Source organism: Bos mutus, chromosome 21, assembly GCF_027580195.1.
Source record: "Bos mutus isolate GX-2022 chromosome 21, NWIPB_WYAK_1.1, whole genome shotgun sequence".
Lineage (NCBI taxonomy): Eukaryota > Metazoa > Chordata > Mammalia > Artiodactyla > Bovidae > Bos > Bos mutus.
The window spans coordinates 27,092,849-27,113,657 of record NC_091637.1 but is presented as its reverse complement, the minus strand read 5'-3'; the positions used below and the strand labels follow the sequence as shown (position 1 = coordinate 27,113,657).

Below are 20,809 nucleotides of genomic sequence, written 5' to 3'. Positions count from 1 at the left end.
TTCACAGCCCAGGAAGCAGGCATTCACTAAGGCTCTGGTTTCTCAAGAAACCAAAGTTGAGCATGAAGCTACAAGTTAACCAGCAGTGCTTACTCATACCTCCAGTTCACAAGGTCTCTGGAGCTGTTAATGAAAGCTGCCCTCAGGAAAGGATCTGGGGCTGGTACTGCAGAAGTAAATTCCAAACATAAACAGTTTTCAAGAAGTCAACTGCAAAAGGTAAATTTTCCTGACATCTTTAAAGAAAAGAAGAAAGGGAAACAAACAAAAAACTCCCACCATGCAACAGGATAAGATGCTCAAGATTCCTAATCATAACAGGAGGATGCAGATCAAAATAACAATGACAAATCAAATCCCACCACTCAGAATGGCAATTCTTACATCACAAAAAGTAATGCTGGAGTCAGTCAGGAGGAGAGAGAACCCCCCTACACAGTACATGGGAATGGACATCAACAATATCTGCTAGAAAGGACAGCCTCCCCATGACAGAGAAAAACCTTTCTAGACAGCTAAGCCTAGGATCTGACATTCCCACATGTGGGCCTGTATCCCAAGAAAAACCATCATTCCAAAACACACATACACCCCAATGTTCACTGCAGCACTACTTATGGTAGCCAAAACACAGACCCAGGAAAATGTCTACTGACACATTAAAGCTTAAAGAAGATGTGGTACACATATACAATGGATCATTACTCAGCCTTGAAAAACCACCACTGAAATTATGAAATTATTCCATTGGTCACCACAAGGATGGACCTTGGAGGATCATACACTAAATAAAGTCAGGCAGACAGAGTAAGAAAATAGCATATGCTGTGAATTCCAGGCAAAATTAAAAGAAAAAATAGAGGAACACAAAAAGAGACTCTCAGAATTCAAACACAGAGGATTCCAAAAAAGTTCAAAGACCAAGGATGAATTAGGAGGACGGGACTAACATATACACAGAAATCAGTATCTAAAATAGATAATCCAAAAGGATTCCCTCCTTTCTTCTTTCTTTGCCCCTTCCTCCCACAAATGGGTTTCCCAGTGGCTCAAACAGTGAAGAATCTGCCTGCAATGCACAGGACCTGGGTTCAATCCCTGGGTCAGGAAGATACCCAGAGAAGGAAATGTCTACCCACTCCAGTATTCTTGCCTGGAGAATTCCATGGACAGGCAGAGAGTCAAACATGACTGAGTGACTAATACTTTCACCTTTTTTTAAACTTTCCTCCCACAAATACAGAAATATCAGAATCTCTGAAAAATACACAGAAATGTATATCACTAACATATACACAACTCCAATACTTTGGCCACCTCATGTGAAGAGCTGACTCATTGGAAAAGACCCTGATGCTGGGAGGGATTGGGGGCAGGAGGAGAAGGGGATGACAGAGAGGAAATCGCTGGATGGCATCACTAACTCGATGGACATGAGTTTGGGTAAACTCCAGGAGTTGGTGATGGGCAGGGAGGCCTGACGTGCTGCGATTCATGGGGTTGCAAAGAGTCGGACACGACTGAGCAACTGAACATACACACAGAAATCTACATCTGTAATAGATAATCTGCAAGGATTATCTTCTTCCTTGCTTCCTTCCTACACATATTAACAAAAATCTGTATGTCTAACATATATACCAAAATCTGTATCTTTAACATATACACAGAAATCTGTATCTCTAATAGATACTTCACAAAGACCTGATGTTCAGCCCAGCAAACTCTACTAGACCTTTGCCAGTTACTCTGTGGTAAAAGAATCAAAAAAAAAAAGAGATATGCTATATGTATATGTCATATTAAATCAGGCAGCAATATACTGAGATAAGCAACAAACTGCATATCAACTATACTCCAACATAGCACTGGCATGAGATTAAAGAAAAAGAAAAAAAATTCAATGACTGATATACTCCCCCTGACATCCCTGAGTTAGGGCGCTGTCCCATTCCTGGAGCCTGAGCAGGCTTGGGTTCAATGACTGGCCTGGAGTTGGGTTGAGAGAGCTAGGCAGGGTGTCTTTCATTGAGTCCCCTCTTAAACCTGTACTGTCTAGTTTGCTCTGGCTGGGACCAGAGTCCCAAATGCACCCAAAGGATGGCGAGTACCTCTAGCCTCGAACCTTGGAAAAGTAACCTAGCCTTCAGGTATTGTGGTACTGGTATTCCCAGTTCAAGCCTCCTCCTTGAGAGTGCAGCCTCCTAGATAGCTCAACAGGGAGCAGGGACCCAGGGTAGGAGTCTGGAGGGCAGGGGTGGAGTTTTAGGGGTAATAAGTAGTGAGACACAAGTCCTTGGGTGTTTGTTCACATTTCACTCTAATCCACAGCCCAGGAAACCATCTTTCCCTAGGCTCTGGTTGCAGGTGGAACCAGAGTTGGGCACGGAGAAGTGCTGCCACCTTGTGGACATTTCCTGGAACTACAACTTGCTCACCAGTGCTTACTGGCACCTCCAATTCAAAAGGCCTGTGGGGCTGTAAATGACAGCTGCCCTCAGGAAAGGTCCTGCGGCAGGTACTGCAGAAATAAATTCCAAGCACAGTCAACTTTCAAGAAGCCAATTTCAAAAATCAATTTGCCTCACACCCTCTTAGGAAAGAAAAAAACAACCCAGACGACCACAGGACAAGATACTCAGCATCCCTAATTATTATAGGAGAAATGTGAATCAAAATGACAACAAGAAATCAAATCCAACCTATCAGAATGGCTGTCATCACAAGTCTGCAAACATTAAATGTGGGAGCCAGATAGTGATGGAACTTACTGATATAGTCAGTGGGAATGGAGATTGCCAAAGCCCTGGAAAGTACAGCCTCCACATGCTAGAAAAAGATCTTCAAAAAAACTAAGCCTAGAATCTGACATACCCCCATCTAGGCCTACATCCAAGAAAACCATCATTTAAAAAAAACACGTGCACCCAGCGTTCACTGCAGCACTAGTTACAAGAGCTAAGACACAGAACCAGCAAAATGTCTTTTGACACATTAAAGGTTGAAGAAGATGTGGTACATATATACAATGGACTCTCATTCAGCCATGAAAAAAAGCTATTGAAATTATGAAACTACGCCACTAAAAGTCACAAGGATGGACCTTGAAGCATTACAGACTAAGTGAAGTCAGCCAGGCAGAGAAAGAAAATAGCATATGCTCTCCCTTATGGACAAAAAAAAAAAAGATACAAAGGAACAAATTTACAACACAAAAAGTGACTCTGAGAATTCAAACACAAACAGAAGTCTCCAAGAAAAAGTGAAAGAGCAAGGATGAATTATGACATCAGAGCTATCATAGACACAGAAATCTGGATCTGTAATAGATAATTCATAAGGATTATCTTTCTTTCCTTCCTTCCTTCAAATATACACAGAAATTTGTATCTCTAACATGTACAGAGAAATCTCTATCTGTAATAGATAATCCAAGATCATTATCTCCTTCCTCCCTTCCAGATATGCTCTGAAATCTGTACTTCTAACATACTCACAGAAATCTGTATCTGTATTAGGTAATCCACAAGGATTATCTCTTGCTTCCCTTCCTTTCTTTCAGCACAAGTACACAGAAATACTTATCTCTAACATATACATAGAAATCTGTCACTGTAATAAATAATCCACAAGGACTAAGCCTTCTTAAGTAAACAATGTTTAAGAAATAGAGGAAAACAATAGGAAAGATGAGACCTCTGCAAGAAAGTCAGAGATACCAAGGGAACATTTCATGCAAAGATGGGCACAATAAAGGACAGGAATGGTATGGACCTAACAGAGGCAGAAGATATTAAGAAGAAGTGGCAAGAATACACAGAAGAACTATACAAAGATGGTCTTTATGACCCAGATAGCCACGATGGTGTGATCACTCACCTAGAGCCAGACATCGTGGAGTGCAAAGTCAAGTGTGCCTTAGGAAGCATCAATACGAACAAAGCTAGTGGAGGTGACGGAATTCCAGATAAGCTATTTCAAATCCTAAAAAATAATGTGAAAGTGCTTCACTCAATATGCCAGCAAATTTGGAAAACTCAGCAGTGGCCACAGGACTGGAAAAGGTCAGTTTTCATTCCAGTGCAAAGAACGGCAATGCCAAAGAGTGTTCAAACTACCACACAGTTGCACTCATTTCACATGCTAGCAAGGTAATGCTCAAAATCCTCAAGCTAGGCTTCAATGATACGTGAACCAAGAACTTCCTGATGTACATGCTGGATTTAGAAAAGGCAGAGGAACCAGAGATCAAATTGTCAACATCCGATGGATCACAGGATAGGCAAGAGAATCCCAGAAAACCATCTACTTCTGCTTTATTGACTATGGTAAAGCCTTTGACTGTGTAGATCACAACAAACTGTGGAAAATTCTTAAAGTGATGGGAATACCAGACCACCTTACCTGCCTCCAACAGTTAGAGCCGGACATGGAACAACAGACTGACTGGTTCCAAATTGGGAAAGGATTATGTCAGCTGTATATAGTCACCCTGCTTCTTTAACTTATATGCACAGTACATCATGTGAAATGCCAGGCTGGATAAAGCACAAGCTGAAATCAAGATTGCTGGGACAAAAACAGAAATATAGACCAATGGAACAAGATAGAGAGCCCATAGATAAACCCACTCACATGGGGTACCTTATTTTTGACAAAGGAGGCAAGAATACACAACGGGGCAAAGACAGCCTCTTCAATAGTGGTGCTGGGAAAACTGGACAGCTACGTGCAAAAGAATGAAATTAGAACACTTCCTAACATCATACACAAAGATAAACTCAAAATGGATTAAAGACCTAAATATAAGACCAGAAACTATAAAACTCTTAGAGGAAAACACAGGCAGAACACTCAATGACATAAATCAAAGCAAGATCTTCTATGACCCACCTCCTGGAGTAATGGAAATAAAAACAAGAATAAACAAGTGGGACCTAATTAAACTTAAAAAGCTTTTGTACAGCAAAGGAAACCATAAACAAAGGAAAAGACAACTCTCAGAATGGGAGAAAATAATAGCAAATGAAACAACTGACAAAGAATTAAATTCCAAAATTATACAAGCAGCTCATACAATTCAATACCAGAAAAACAAACAACCCAATCAAAAAGTGGGGAAAAGACCTAAAAAGACATTTCTCTGAAGAAGACATACAGATGGCTAATAAACACATGAAACAATGCTCAACATCACTCATTATTTGAGAAATGCAAATCAAAACTTCAATAAGATATCACCTTATACAAGTCAGAAAGGCCATCATCAAAAAGTCTACAAACAATAAATGCTGGAGAGGGTGTGCAGGAAAGGGAACACTCTTGCGCTACTGGTGGGAATGTAAATTGATATAGCCACTATGGAAGACAGTATGGAGATTGTTTAAAAAGCTAGGAATATAACCACCATATGACTTAGCAATCCCACTCCTAGAAATATACCCTGAGGAAACCAAAACTGAAAAAGATACATGTACCCCAATGTTCACCGCACTATTTACAATAGTTAGAACATGGAAGTAACCTACATGTCCATTGACAAATGAATGGATAAAGAAGCTATGGTGTATATATATATAATGGAATACTACTCGGCCATAAAAAGGAACGAATTTGAGTCAGTTCTAATGAGGTGGATGAATGTAGAGCCTATTATGTAAAGTCAGTCAGAAAGAGAAATATAAATATCATATACTGATGCATATATATGGAATCTAGAAAGATGGCACTGACGAATTTATTTTCAGGGCAGCAATGGAGAAACAGACACAGAGAACAGACCTATGGATATGGGGGGAGGGGAGGAGGGAGAGGGTGAGATGTATGGAGAGAGTAACATGGAAACTTACAATACCATACATAAAATAGATAGCCAATGGGAATTGCTGTATGACTCAGGGAACTCAAACAGGGGCTCTGTGACAATCTAGAGGGGTGGGATAGAGAGGGAGGTTGAGGAGAGAGGGGACATGGGTGTACCTATGGCTGATTCTTGTTGATATTTGACAGAAAACCACAAAATTCTGTAAAGCAATTATCCTTCAATTAAAAAAAAATAAAGGCCAGGAGAAAATCAACAACCTCAGATATGCTGATGACACCACCCTTATGGCAGAAAGTGAAGAGGAACTAAAAAGCCTCTTGATGAAGGGGAAAGAGGAGAATGCAAAAGCTGGCTTAAAACTCAACACTGAAAAAACTAAGATCATGGCATCCGGTCCCGTCACCTCACGGCAAATAGATGAGGAAACAATGGAAACAGTGACAGACTTTATTTCCTTGGGCTCCAAAATCACTTCAGACAGTGACTGCAGCCATAAATTTCTTGCTCCTTGGAAGAAAATAAGTGACGAACCTACATAGTGTATTAAAAAGCAAAGACATTACTTTGTCAACAAAGGTCCATATAGTCAAAGCTATTGTTTTTCCAGTAGTCATGTATGGATGTGAGAGCTGGACCATGAAGAAGGCTGAGTGCCAAAGAACTGATGCCTTCAAACTGTGGTGCTGAAAAAGACTCTTGAAAGTCCCCAGACAGCAAGGAGATAAAACCACTCAATCCTAAAGGAAATCAACCCTGAAATTTCACTGGAAGGACTGATATTGAAGCTGAAGCTCCAATACTTTTGTTAGGGGAAGCACACTGACTGAAACCACCTACCCTGGCCAGGCACCATAGTAACTATTCGCATGAGTTGTTTTACTACAGGAGGCCCTGGTAAAAAACATGGAACTAATAAGCCACCACCAACAGGGAGAGCTCAGGAAAGATCAAAAAGTGACATCACATGTTCAACCACCTCCCAGAATCCTTCTCACTGGCATCCATCTTGGCTGAACAAGGTGTGCACCACAAGGAAGGACTCTGAGTCAGAATAATTGGCTAAAGACAACCTGGAAACTAATCCCATCACCATAAAAACTGAGACTGTAAGCCATGTGGCAGAGCAGTTCTCCTGGGTTCCCTTATCCTACAGCTCTCCGCCGGGTGCCCCTTCCCAGTAAAATCTCTTGCTTTGTCATGTGTCTCCTCAGAAAATTCATTTCCAAGTGTTAGACAAGAGCCCATTTGCAGGCCCTGGAAGGGGTCCCCCTTCCTGCAACATTTTGGTCACCTGATGGGAAGACCCTGATGCTGGGAAAGATTGAAGGCAGGAGGAGAAGGGGACAGTAGAAGATGAGACAGTTGGATGACATCACTGACTCAATGGACATGAGTGTGAGCAAACTCCGGGAAACAGTGAAGGACAGGCAAGCCTGCATGCTGCAGTCCATGGGGTCGCAGAGAGTCAGACACAACTGAGCGACTGAACAACAACTGTTGATAAAACAAGTGACCAGGACCCACTGTGTAACACAAGGAAACGTACTCCACACTCTGCAATAATCTATAAAGGAAAAAACCCCAACAAATCACATATACACCTACGTAGATGCAAAACAATTTGCAGTAGAAAGAAAAGGAAAAATCAAAACACCCACAAGGTTGTAATTCACTGTGCACTCCAGTTCAAAAGATGGGATGAAAACAGAAAAACCTAAAGGAAATTCTGATTCTATTCCCCTCAGGACCTACTGGTGTAACATCCCTGGAGCCTGACTGGTCTGGTTCCCAAGTGGTGGCTCAGATGGTAAAGTATCTGCCTACAATGCAGGAGACCTGGGTTTGATCCCTTGGTTGGGAAGATCCCTTGGAGAAGGAAATGACAACCCACTCCAGTACTCTTGAATGGAAAATTCCATGGATGGAGGAGCCTGGTAGCCTACAGTCCATGGAGTCACAAAGAGTTGGACACAACTGAGCGACTTCACTTTCTTTCTTTCTGGAGTGTCCTGGGGCTGAGGGAGCTGGGAGCATGCAGCAGGCAGTGTGTCTCCAAAACGGACCTGGAGTGCCTGTTGCCCTCTGGAGAGCCCCCAGCCTCCAGGTACAGGCAGGAGAAATTAAGAGATTGGAATTAACATATACATATTACTATGTATCAAATAGATGATAAAAGTACCTACCAGATAGTTTAGGAAAGTTTATTGAACACACCGTAATCACCTATATGCAAAAAAGAACCCAAAAGGAATAGATAAATGTCTATGTGTAACTGAATCAAGTTCCTGTACACCTGAAACAAACACAACATCAGAAATTCACTCTATTCTAACAGAAAATAACAAAGAATTTACAGGGAAAAAAAAAAAGGCATGAAGTAATGCTGCCGCCTCATGAACATTGTCTGTAATAACACTATAAAGAGCTATGCTGCTGCGAATTTAACATTCACAATTTATTTACACCAGGGGCTGTAAGTAAAAAACACCTGCCTTCCAGAAATGTCCTAAGAGTGGTCATTGAAAAAGAATCCAAAACAAGGCAGGCATTAAAGAAGCCAATTTCAAGATGTAAGTTTAAGTCACACATTAAAAAAAATCACATGAAAAGATGTCAACATCACTAAACAGTAGAGAAATGCAATTCTAAAATACAATGAGGTATCACATCACACTGGTAGGAATGGCCATTGCCAAACACTCAACAAACAATAAATGCTGGAGAGGGTGTGCAGACAAGGGAACCCTCCTCTACTGATGCTTGGGATGTAAATGGGTTAACAGCCACTCTGGAGGACACCGTGAGGATTCCTTCAACCATGAAAATGAGAATGAAATTAGAAAGCATCCTAACACCAAACACAAAATAAACCCCAGAGAGTATAAATATCTAAATGTAATGATGGATACTATGAAATTCTTGAGAAAATATAAACAGGACACAACTTGACATAAAATACAGCAAGTTCTTTATGGAATCACCTCTTAGAATAATGAGAAACCATAAATCACAAAGTGGGACTGAATTAACCTTAAAAGCATTTGCATGCCTAAAGCAAACCCTCAAGGAAAGACAAGGACAATTGTCAGAATAGGAAAAAATATTTGCCAAGATACCCACAAGGAATTCATCTCCAAAACATACAAACAGCTTGCACAACTTAATATCAACAATACATACAACCAAGAACAAAATGGGCCAAAGACTGAAATGGTTATTTCTCTGAGGAAGGTCTACAGATTCACTTAGGCACATGAAAATGTGATCAGCATCACTAATTATCAGAAAAACACAAATCAAAGTCCAATGAGCTAAGCACTCACATTGGTCAGAACAGTCGTCTTAAAACATTTTAAAGAATAAATGCTAGGACTTCCCTGGTGGTGCAGTGTTAAGAATGCGCCTGCAAATGCAGGAGACACGGGTTGGAACCATGGTCTCAGAAGATTCCACGTAAGTAGGGCCACAAAGCCCATGTGCCACAACTACTGAGCCTGTGCTCTAGAGCCCTTAAGGTACAACTACCGCAACTACTGAAGCCTGGTGCTCTAGAGCCTGCATTCTGCAACCAAAAGCCACCACAATGAGAAGCCTGGACAGTGAAACGAGAGAGTAGCCCCCACTCACTGCAGATAGAGAAAGCTAGATTTCTGCGATCAAGGCCCAGTGCAACCAAAGACAGATGATTAAAATTATTTAGAAAAGAATACATGCTGGAGAGGGTGTAGAGACAAGGAAACCCTCCTGCACTGTTGATCACAATGTACATAGGTTCATCCAGTAGGGAGAACAGTATGGAGGGTCATTTGAAAAATAATACACAGAAAAAAAAGAAAAATAATACACAGAAGTATCTTAGGACCCAACAATCCCACGCCTGGGCATAAATCCAGAGAACATTAAAAACGTAAAAGACACCCCTGCAATCTTGGCCCACAAGGTGCAACAGCCAAGTCTGGGAAGCAAGCTAATTGTATAAATTTCAGATAAAGGTACAGGTACAAATACACAATGCAATATTTCTCAACCATAAGGAAGTAGGAAATAATGCCAAGACCAGTCACAGAAAAGAAAGTTGAGATGATCATTCGAAGTAAAGTAACGGAGACAGAGACAGACAAGCATCATATGATATCACTTCTAGGTGTAATCTAACAATGGATGAAAATGAACTTTTTTCTTAAAGAGACACAGCCTCACAGACTTAGAAAAGTAACATCTGCTCACTGACATAGAAAACTATGGGTGAGGGAGAAACAAGCTGCTTCAGACTATATATACTACTACTCATAAAGTCACCAGGATCTACTGTATAACACAAGAAAACTTATGCAACACTGTAATTACCTATACAAAAAAACCCACACATACACTCGAGCAATGTCTTAGGAGTGGTCATTGAAAAAGAATTCAAAACAAGACAGGTGTTCAATTTCACCTGTCAAATTGGTGGCCAATTTCAGGTGGTAGGTTTAACTCATACCCTTTAAAAAAATCACATTAAAAGATGTCACCATCGCTAAATATTAGAGAAATGGAAATAAAACTCCAATGAGGTATTTCCTCACATGATTCACAATCACCATTGTCCAAAAGTCAACAAACAGTAAGTGCTAGAAGGAGTGTGGGAAAAAGGGAACCCTCCTACATTAGTGAAAAGGTGAATTAGTAACAGCTACTATGGAGAATAGTGTGCTGGTTTTTAAAGAAATGAGAATGAGAACGCAATTGGAATACTCCCTGATGCATACACAAAAATAAACTCCAAATAGATTAAAGACCTAAATAAAAGGATCAGTCAGTTCAGTTCAGTTGCTCAGTTGTATCCAGCTCTTTGCAACCCCATGGACTGAAGCACGCCAGGCCTCCCTGTCCATCACCAACTCCTGGAGTTTACGCAAACTCATGTCCATTGAGTTGGTGATGCCATGCAATCATTTCATCTTCTGTTGTCCCCTTCTCCTCCCACCTTCAATCTTTTCCAGCATGAGGGTCTTTTCAAATGAGTCAGTTCTTTGCATCAGGTGGCCAAAGTACTGGAGTTTCAGCTTCAACATCAGTCCTTCCAATGAATATTCAGGACTGATTTCCTTTAGGATGGACTGGTTGGATCTCCTTGCAGTCCAAGGGACTCTCAAGAGTCTTCTCTAACACCACAGTTCAAAAGCATCAATTCTTCAGCACTCAGCTTTCTTTATAGTCCAACTCTCACATCCATACATGACTACTGGAAAAACCATAGCTTTGACTAGATGGACCTTTGTTGGCAAAGTAATGTCTCTGCTTTTTAATATGCTGTCTAGGTTGGTCATAACTTTTTTTCTAGGAGTACACGTCTTTTAATTTCATGGCTGCAGTCAGCATCTGCAGTGATTTTGGAGCCCCAAAAAATAAAGTCTGTCACTGTTTCCCCTGTTTCCCCATCTATTTGCCATAGAGTGATGGGACCAGATGCTACGATCTTAGTTTTCTGAATCTTAGCTTTCTGAGCTTTAAGCGAACTTTTTCACTCTCCTCTTTCAGTTTCATCAAGAGGCTCTTTAGTTCTTCACTTTCTGCCGTAAGGACAGAAATCCATAAAAGTATGGATACAATGAAACTCCTGAGGAAAAGAGCAGAACACACTTTGACATAAAATGCAGCAAGCCCTTTTCTGACTCATCTCTTAGAATCATGAAAAATAAAATAAAAATAAATAAATGGGACCTAATTACCCTTAAAAGCATTGTAACAGCAGAGAAAACCATAAACACAACAAAAAGACAACCCTCATAATGAAAGTAATATTTGCAAAAGAAGACACCCTCAGGAATTTATCTCCAAGATGCACAAATAGCTTATGCACCTCAATAACAAAGAAACAAACCAATCAAACGGGCACAAGATTTAAATGGACTTTTCTCCAAAGAAGACATAGAGGTGGCCATGAAGGACATGAAAAGATGCTTAGCATCTGTAAGTATTAGAGAACTGTGGATCAGTTGTACAATGTGGTATCGCCTCACACAGGTCAGAATGGTCAGCATCAAAAAATCTACAACAATAAATTCTGGAGAGGGTGTGGAGAAAAAATAACCCTCCTCCCTGTTGGTGGGAATGAAAGTCAGTAAATCACAAAGGAGAACAGGACAAAGGTTCATTAAAAACTAAACAGAGAAGCACCATAGGACCAGCAATTCCATTACTGGGCATAGATCCAGAGAAAACCATAATTTTAAAGACAGGTGCTCCCTAACATTCATGGCAGCACTATGTACAACAGTCAAGACATGGAAGCAACCTTAGTGGATAAGGACAGATGAATGGGTAAACAAGATGGGGTACACGCACACAGTGCATTATTACTCAGCCATAAAAGGATGATATTATACCACATCCAGCAATAAGGGAGTGGAGACGATCATAGTAAGTGAAGTGAGACAAAGACAAGTATCATATGATATCACTTAGTGGTGAATTCTAACAATGGATACAAATGAACTTCTTTGCCAAACAGAAATAGCCCCATGCATAGCAAAGCACCTATGGTTACCAAAAGGGAAAGGTGGTGGGCAATAAGAAATGAGCAGGTGTTGATGAACATACACACACTACTCTTTATAAATAAACAAGGAGGACCCCTAATCAATACTGCGTAATAAACTAAATGGGAAAAGAAACCAAAAAAGCACATGTACACATCTATGCATAAGTGAATCATGTTGCTGTCCACCTAAAATAAAAACAAATAAACATACCCTACAACACCGTAAGTCACCTATACACCAATACAAAATACAAATTACAAAGAGTGAATGTCAACTCTATTCCCCTCAGGCCTTGGTGACCTGGGCTGCTGTCACATCCCTGAAGCCTGGGCAGGCTCGTTTCCCAAGGATGGACTGTCATGGGGCTGATGGGGCTGGGGAGTGTGTGCCAGCCAATGAGCCCTGCCACATGGCCCTGGTGAGCCTGTTCCCCTCTGCTGCAACCCACAACCTCCAGATCCAGGTGGGTTCTCCTGCACTAACACTACGCCTACTGCACCCAAAGGATGTGGAGCCTCTGGGCTGGAAGAGCTTTGAAAAGCCCCATGGGCTCCATGTCTCCTGGTGTTGGGGTTCCCACCTTCAGCCTCCTTCCTTAGGGTCACCCCACCTATGGATGAAAGCACCCTTCCCAGAGTGGTGTTGCAGGAATTGGGATTTGTCCAGGGGACAGGGGTAAGGAAGGAAGAAGGAATGGGACACAAGCATTAAGTGCTTCTTCTGGGACTTTCCACTCTGACAATCCAGGAACAAGACTTTACCCAAGGCTCTGGTTCCTTCGGGAGAAGGCGATGGCAACCCACTCCATTACTGTTGTCTGGAAAATCCCATGGACGGAGGAGCCTGGTAGGCTGCAGTCCACGGGGTCGCGAAGAGTCGAATACGACTGTGCGACTTCACTTTCACTTTTCACTTTCATGCACTGGAGAAGGAAATGGCAACCCACTCCAGTGTTCTTGCCCGGAGAATCCCAGGGACGGCGGAGTCTGGTGGGCTGCCGTCTATGGGGTCGCACAGAGTCTGACACGACTGAAGCGACTTAGCAGCAGCAACAGCTGGTTCCCTCAGCAACCAGAGTTGGGCATAAAGACATGCTGCCACCTTGTGGCCATTTCCCATAACAACAACTTGGAAATCAATGCTCCTGGGCACTTCACATTCACAAGGCCTGAGGGGCTTAAGGAAAAAAACACCTGCCCTTAAGAAATCTCCTAGGGGAGGTCATCGGAAAAATATTAAAACAGGGAAGTCACTCAAGAAGCCAATTTGAATAAGTAAGTTTAACTCACACTGTTTTTTAAAAAAAATTCATATGCAAAGATGTCAACATCACTAAATATGAGAGAAATGCAAATCAAAACTTCAACAAGGTATCACCTTACACCAGTCACAATGGCCATAGGCAGAAACTCTACAAACAATAAATACTGGAGAGGGTATAGAGCAAAGGGAACCCTCCTACAATGATGTTGGGGATGGAAACTGGGAGCAGCTACCGGGGAGGACGCCAGACAGATTCCTTAGCGATGAATATGAGAATGAAATTAGACTACTCACTAACACCATACACAAAAATAAACTGCAAATAGATTAAATGTCTAAATAAAAGAACAGATACAATGGAACTCTTGAGGGAAAAAAGCAGAGCACACTTTGACATAAAATGCAGCGAGATCTTTTTTGACCCACCTCTAAGAATCAGGACATAAAAACAAACAAATGGGACCTAATAGACATTAAAAGCATTTGCAAAACAAAGGACACCATCAGTGGGAAAAAAAGACAAACAAGAATGGAAAAAATTCATGCAAACAAAGCCACAGGGAATTTATCTCCACACATAAAAACAACTTGTAAAACTCAGTATCAAAAAGCAATCCCATAAAAAATTGGCCAAAGATCTAAATGCACTTTACTCCACAGAAGGCATAGAGATGGCCATAAAGTAGAGGAAAAGATTCTAAAATCACTCGTTCTTAGAGGAAGGGAAGTCAATTGTCCAGTGAGATATCACATCAATCAGAATGAGCATCTCAAAAAATCTACAACAATAAATTCTGCAGAAACTGTGGAGAGAAAAAAACCCTCCCACCATGGATGGGAATGTAAATGGGTACATTCACTACGGAGAACATTATGGAGGTTCTTTAAAAAACTAAACACAGAAGTACCAAGTGACCCAGCAATTCCATACCTAGGCACAGATCCAGAGAAGACCAAAATTGTAAAAAATACCTGCATCCCAACAATCATAGCAGCACTAGGTACAATAGCAAAGACAGGGAAGCAACTTAAATGTACAAGAACAGATGAATGGATACAGAAGATGTGATATATATATATATACACACACACACACACACATACACAATGCAATATTACTCAGAAATAAATAGGGATGAGATAATGCCATTTCCAGCTACAGGGAAGAAACTAGAGATGATCATACTAAGTGAAGTGAGACAGGGAAAGACAGGTATCATAGGATATCATTTCTGGTGGAATCTAAAAATGGATACAAATGAACTTTTTACGAGAGAATTAGCCTCAGAGACTTAAAAAAGAAACTTATGGTTACCAAAGAAGAAAGTTGAAGGGGGCAGAGGGCAATTAGCTGGTTCAGATGAAAATAATACCATAATAGCCAGGACATGGAAGCAACCTAGATGTCCATCAGCAGATGAATGGATAAGAAAGCTGTGGTACATATACACAATGGAGTATTACTCAGCCATTAAAAAGAATACACTTGAATCAGTTCTAATGAGGTGGATGAAACTGGAGCCTATTATACAGAGTGAAGTAAGCCAGAAAGAAAAACACCAATACAGCATACTAACGCATATATATGGAATTTAGAAAGATGGTAACGATAACCCTGTAAGCGAGACAGCAAAAGAGACATAGATGCATAGAACAGTCTTTTGGAGTCTGTGGGAGAGGGAGAGGGTGGGATGATTTGGGAGAATGGCATTGAAACATGTATAATATCATATATGAAACGAATCGCCAGTCCAGCCTTCGATGCATGATACTGAATGCTTGGGGCTGGTGCACTGGGATGACCCAGAGGGATGGTACGGGGAGGGAGGAGGGAGGGGGTTCAGGATGGGGAACACGTGTACACCCGTGGCGGATTCATGTTGATGTATGGCAAAACCAATACAATATTGTAAAGTAATTAACCTCCAATTAAAATAAATAAATTTATATTAAAAATAAATAAATAAAATAATACCACAAAAAACATGCTCAATAGCCCAAAGTCTGACAGGGCTGTAAATGATACCTGCCCTCAAGAAATGTCACAGGGTAAATCATCAGGAAAGAATTCCTAACCGGGCCAACTTTCAAGAAAACAGATCAAGTGATAAATTGTACTCACAAAGTGTAAAATAACAAAAGCACATGGGAAGATACTCCACATCAGTAATTATTAAATCAATATGAATCAAAATTACAATGAGGTATCACCTCACACTGGTCACAATGGCCATCATTGAAAAGCTCTACAAAGAATAAATACTGCAGAGAATGTACAGAAAAGGGAATCCTCCCACAATCTTGGTGGGAATGTAACTGGTGAAGCCACTATTGAAAACAGCATGGAGTTTCTTTGAACACTAAACATACAGGTATCATATGATCCTGCAATCCCACTCCCAGGTTTAGATCTGGAGAAATTCATCATTCGAAATGACATGTGCACCCCAATTTTCAGGCTAGCACTATTTACAACAGCCAAGACATAGAATCCACCAAAATGTCCATTGACAGAAAAATGAAGGCTATGTGGTATATCTATATACTGGAATACTACTCAGTCATTAAAGAGAATGAAATGATGATATTGGCAGCCCCATGGATGGACTGAGAAATTTTCATACCAAGTGGGGTAAGTCAGAGAGAAAAATACAAATATCCTAAGGTACCACGTACAGGTGGAATCTATAAATTCATACCACTGAACTAATATACAAAACAGAAACAGCCTGAGAAAACCAAATTCTGATTATCGTGAGAAAGTTAGAAGGGAGGGATAAATTAAGAGTTTGGGATGAAAATATACACACTAATATATATCAAGTTGATAATGAAAAAGGACCTACTGAATACAACAGGGAACTCTCCTGAACAAACTGTAATACCCTGTATGAGGGGAAAAAAAAACAACAACAAAACAGAAAAAGAATAGATGTCTATGTATAACTGAATCAAGTTCAGGTACACCTAAAACAAAACATCGGAAATCAACTCTACTCCAATATAAAATAACAATTCAATTACAAATTAAGTTACCTGAGCTTGGTCTAAGGGAAACCAGACAGCCATGACCCTATGAATTAGACATGTGATATGCTATGATATTAATATGACACCACCAAAGGTTTTCACTCAGCAGAACACAGAGCAGCAACCCACACAAAGGTGCCTGAACTCATGTGAATGCGACAAGCTGAAGAGAACAAAAAGGACCACAGTTTAAACAGGGCAACACCCTCAATTCAGATGTTGGGAATCTCCAAGGGGACAAGACACACAGCAGGCAAAGAATACACTGTCTCTGTGTACACAGGATTCTGACTCAGGCGGATGGGGTGAGACCCACACAATCCCCAGACTCTGCACCTGGGGTCCCATGACCCTTGGTTAGGACACCATGTCTCTGCTGGTTAGGCCCCCAAGGTGGAAATGGGTGCTTCCTGTAACCCCCTGGGATGATAGAAGTGTAGGATCAGTCTCCTCCCCGCTTACTGTCCCATAGAAGTCCTCTCCTCCCTTTGGTTCTGTGTGATAGTAACAGTTTTTACAGCTGTCATGATAATGTTGAACACACTACCTTAGTTCTGGCAGGCTCAGTCCTTTCTTGTTCCACTGAGGTGTTGAGAAAACACGCCAGAGGGCTGGGAGACGAAGGCCAGGTCTGGTCTCTGCTGAGGAGGGAGAGTCGACTGGAAGGAGAGCACAGCAGCAACCTCACCTGCTGCCCATTGGCCATTTGTCTGATCCATGTGCCCTGGAATCAATTCACCAGGTGAACCTGCCTCCCTTGCCGCAATGCTTGTCCTGGAAAATTGGAATAATTACCAGGTAGCCACCTGAGGCGGAAAAGGCAATGGCACCCCACTCCAGTACTCTTGCCTGGAAAATCCCATGGACGGAGGAGCCTGGTGGGCTGTAGTTCATGGGGTCGCTAAGAGTCGGACACGACTGGGCGACTTAACTTTCACTTTTCACTTTCATGCATTGGAGAAGGAAATGGCAACCCACTCCAGTGTTCTTGCCTGGAGAATCCCAGGGATGGGGAGAAGGTCCTGACCCCTTATTAACTAGCGGTCGAGGATGTGCTTGTATTTTTCCACAGGATGCAGATTCTCCAATTTAGATCCAAGACAGGTTGATTCGCCATGTTGCAGACCCCCAGACATCCAGTTCCCCCATTGCTTCTATCACAAAAGAGGAGCCCGCTGGAAGGGGAGGCAAGATAAACATCGAGATCCCAGCAAGACTGACGGGGCTGCTGCAGTGCGAACTCCAACCAGAAAATAATTCTACTTATTCTGTTTTGGCTCGTCTACCCTCTCCTTATGTTTTTCTCTTTACCAATGATTCTGGAAAACTTAATGTACGTGTGACTTTCACTGGTGGACCCAATGCAGTGACTTGTGAACAATGCATGCTCTCATGTTTAAATCCTCAATATAATGTTTGCTCTTTGGTAGTGTTACAATGTCCACCTTATCTTATGATGTAACCACTTATTCATATAACTATAGTCTTGCTGTGTTACAACAACTACAAGATTTAATGTGATCATGACAATTTGTGGGTACTTATTTTAGGAATATCAGCTTTAATAGCAGCAATTACTTCCGTTACTGTGGCAGCAATATCATTGACTCAACAAGTGCATACTGCCCAATATGTTGATGCTATGTCTAAAAATGTCTCTTTAAGTCTAGCAACACTGGAAGTTATAGATAGAAAATTGGAGATGAGAGTAGACGCCTTAGAAGAGGCAATAATGCATATTGGGGCTGAGTTACAGGCTTTAAAAGTGAAAATGGCTCTGTCTTGCCAAGCTGATTACCGGTGGATATGCGTGACATCTTTAAAGGTAAACGAGACAGATTATGAATGGGAAAAAATCAAAAAACATATCTCAGGTGTTTGCAACAGCTCTGACATTGGCCTGGACTTAGGGAAATTTCATAATCAAATACAGACCCTGGAACACTGTCGACTGGATTTTACCACCGCTGGAGCAGCTAATGACTTATTTCACACCTTCTCTAACTTTACTTCTGGAAAAAACATTCTGTCTAATATCTTTAGTTCTAATTTTGCTTCTCATAATCATTCTTCCTCGTATTGTCAGGATTCTTCGGCAGAACATTCAAAAGCTCGCGACTGAGCTGCATCTGGCTGTTTTAAGAAATAAAAAAGGGGGAGATGCGGGGAGCGAGCTCCGCCCCTGGCAAAGGTCATAAGGAGGCTTGGCATACGCAAAGGCGGGATCAAGCCTCAGGAGTCTCCCTGGAAATTCTCGAGCAATCTACCCCCAAAACCAGAGTCTGCCTACTTTCTGCTTTGTGCTTTCACCTATACCTCTGACTTTACGGGGGGCTGTCCCCCACTACCTCTCTGAAAAAAGAGTTAGCTTACAGCTCCAGTTAATAATTCCTGGGTGTGACAGTGTTTCAACCTACAAACTCCCTTGGAAGTCCTCTAGCCTGCCTGAATAGGTTTTTCCGGCCACATGTGATTGCTCAGAGCCTCCAAACTGTGAGAGGCATGAGATGTTCTAAACTGTCTAAATACAGATTCCTTTGAGCAGTTAAAAGATTGATTAGAAATTGTATTGGTGAAGGGATTTTCACTTGTTGGGCCAATGTTTTCTGCTAAGTCTCCATATCCCTTACCTGCTGTGTCCCTGGCAGTGTATTGATTAATATAATTGGTGTAAGTAGTAGCTTTAATGTTTGTAACCTGGGACCCTTGAGTTAATTCTTTTTCTTGTTATAGCCCACCACACCTTTGCTCTGTAGGAATGCAACTTTATCTAATGCTTTTTGGAGGCTGGCGCCTGACTTTAGAATAATCACCTTTAGAAAAAAAGGCCTCCGGGCCAGAAGATGATGCAAATCACCTAAACTTTTGCATATGATAAGTTTGCAGGAAGAAAGCCTGGCTTACTGCATGACTCTACCCCTTCCCCCATTATCCTCTATGCATAACTTAAGGTATAAAAAATACTTTGGAAAATAAAGTGTGGGCCTTGTTCACCGAAACTTGGTCTCACCATGTCGTTCTTTCTCTTACCTTCTGGCTGAATTATTCAGCCTCTTTTCTCCACTGAATTTCCTCACTGAGCTATCCTTATTTCAGCCTCTTTTCTTCACTGAATTTTACAGAGCTATCCTCATTCTATTACTCTTTATATCCTTAATTAACATTTAATTAAGCAATTGTTTCCTGATCTTCACCTACGCCGTCTCTCCTTCGAATACCCTGGATCAGCCGGGGCTGGTCCCCGGCAGATGGGGGAGCCTGGTGGGCTGCCATCTATGGGGTCACACAGAGTCGGACATGACTGAAGCGACTTAGCAGCAGCAGCAGCCACCTGAGGAGTCTTTAGGAGCCCCAGGGAAGGTGAACCTCACAGGGATAAAGAAGCAAACAGGCACAGGCCTGTATAAAATGAATACTGTAAAGCATTAATTACTAAACACAAGTGAAACTCTCATGTATTCATCCCTTTTTCTTAGTTGTGTATATGTGTGTGTGTGGTCTCTCATGATCCTGTCCCATGCAGATGGGGTGAGACTCACACAGTCCCCAGACCACCCACCTGGAGTCACATGTCCCCTTGATCAGGCACCATGGCTGTGGTCAGCAAGCCCCCAATGTGTAAACAAGCCAGGTCCCTGGGACCTGCTGGGACTCTAGAAAGAAATGTAGGGTCCATCTCCTCTCCCCACAATTGTCCCTGAGAAGTCAGGCCCCCTCCTGTTTTCACTCTGGTTCTGTGTGATTTTTTGCTGGTTTGAAAGCTCATGCTAGAGGTGAATACACTACCTTGGTTCTGGCAGGCTCTGTCTTTCTTGTCCTGCTGAGTTGCTGAGAAAACACAGAAGAGCTGGACTGAAAGACGAGGAGCAGCTCTGTTCTCTTCGGAGGAGAGAGTCGACTGGAAGGAGAGCACAGCAGCAACCTCACCTGCTGCCCATTGACTTTTTGCCTGATTCCTGTGCCCTGGAATCAATTCACCAGATGCACCAGCTTCCCTACTCAAACTGAATGTGCTGGAAAATTGGAATGATTACCAGGTAGCCCACCTGAGGGGTCTCCAGGAGCCCCAGGAAGATGAGCCTGGCGGGGGACAGACTAGGAGCACGACCGCAGCACTGACCCCCGGAAGGGACATGGAACCCCACTCAGAGGAGAGCACGGACAC

General features: G+C 41.9%; 1 long non-coding RNA gene across 1 annotated transcript in view; it reads right to left on the bottom strand.

The window, feature by feature from the left end:
* The window catches only part of LOC138984361 (uncharacterized), a 29,353-nt gene extending 8,810 nt beyond the window's left edge, over positions 1-20,543 (bottom strand). Inside the window, exons 1-2 of the long non-coding RNA XR_011461625.1 lie at positions 20,431-20,543; positions 17,192-17,418 (exon numbers count right to left, since the gene is read on the bottom strand). This is a non-coding gene — a long non-coding RNA (uncharacterized lncRNA). The remainder of the gene's footprint in view (positions 1-17,191; positions 17,419-20,430) is intronic.
* Between the last annotated feature and the right edge of the window lie 266 nt (positions 20,544-20,809).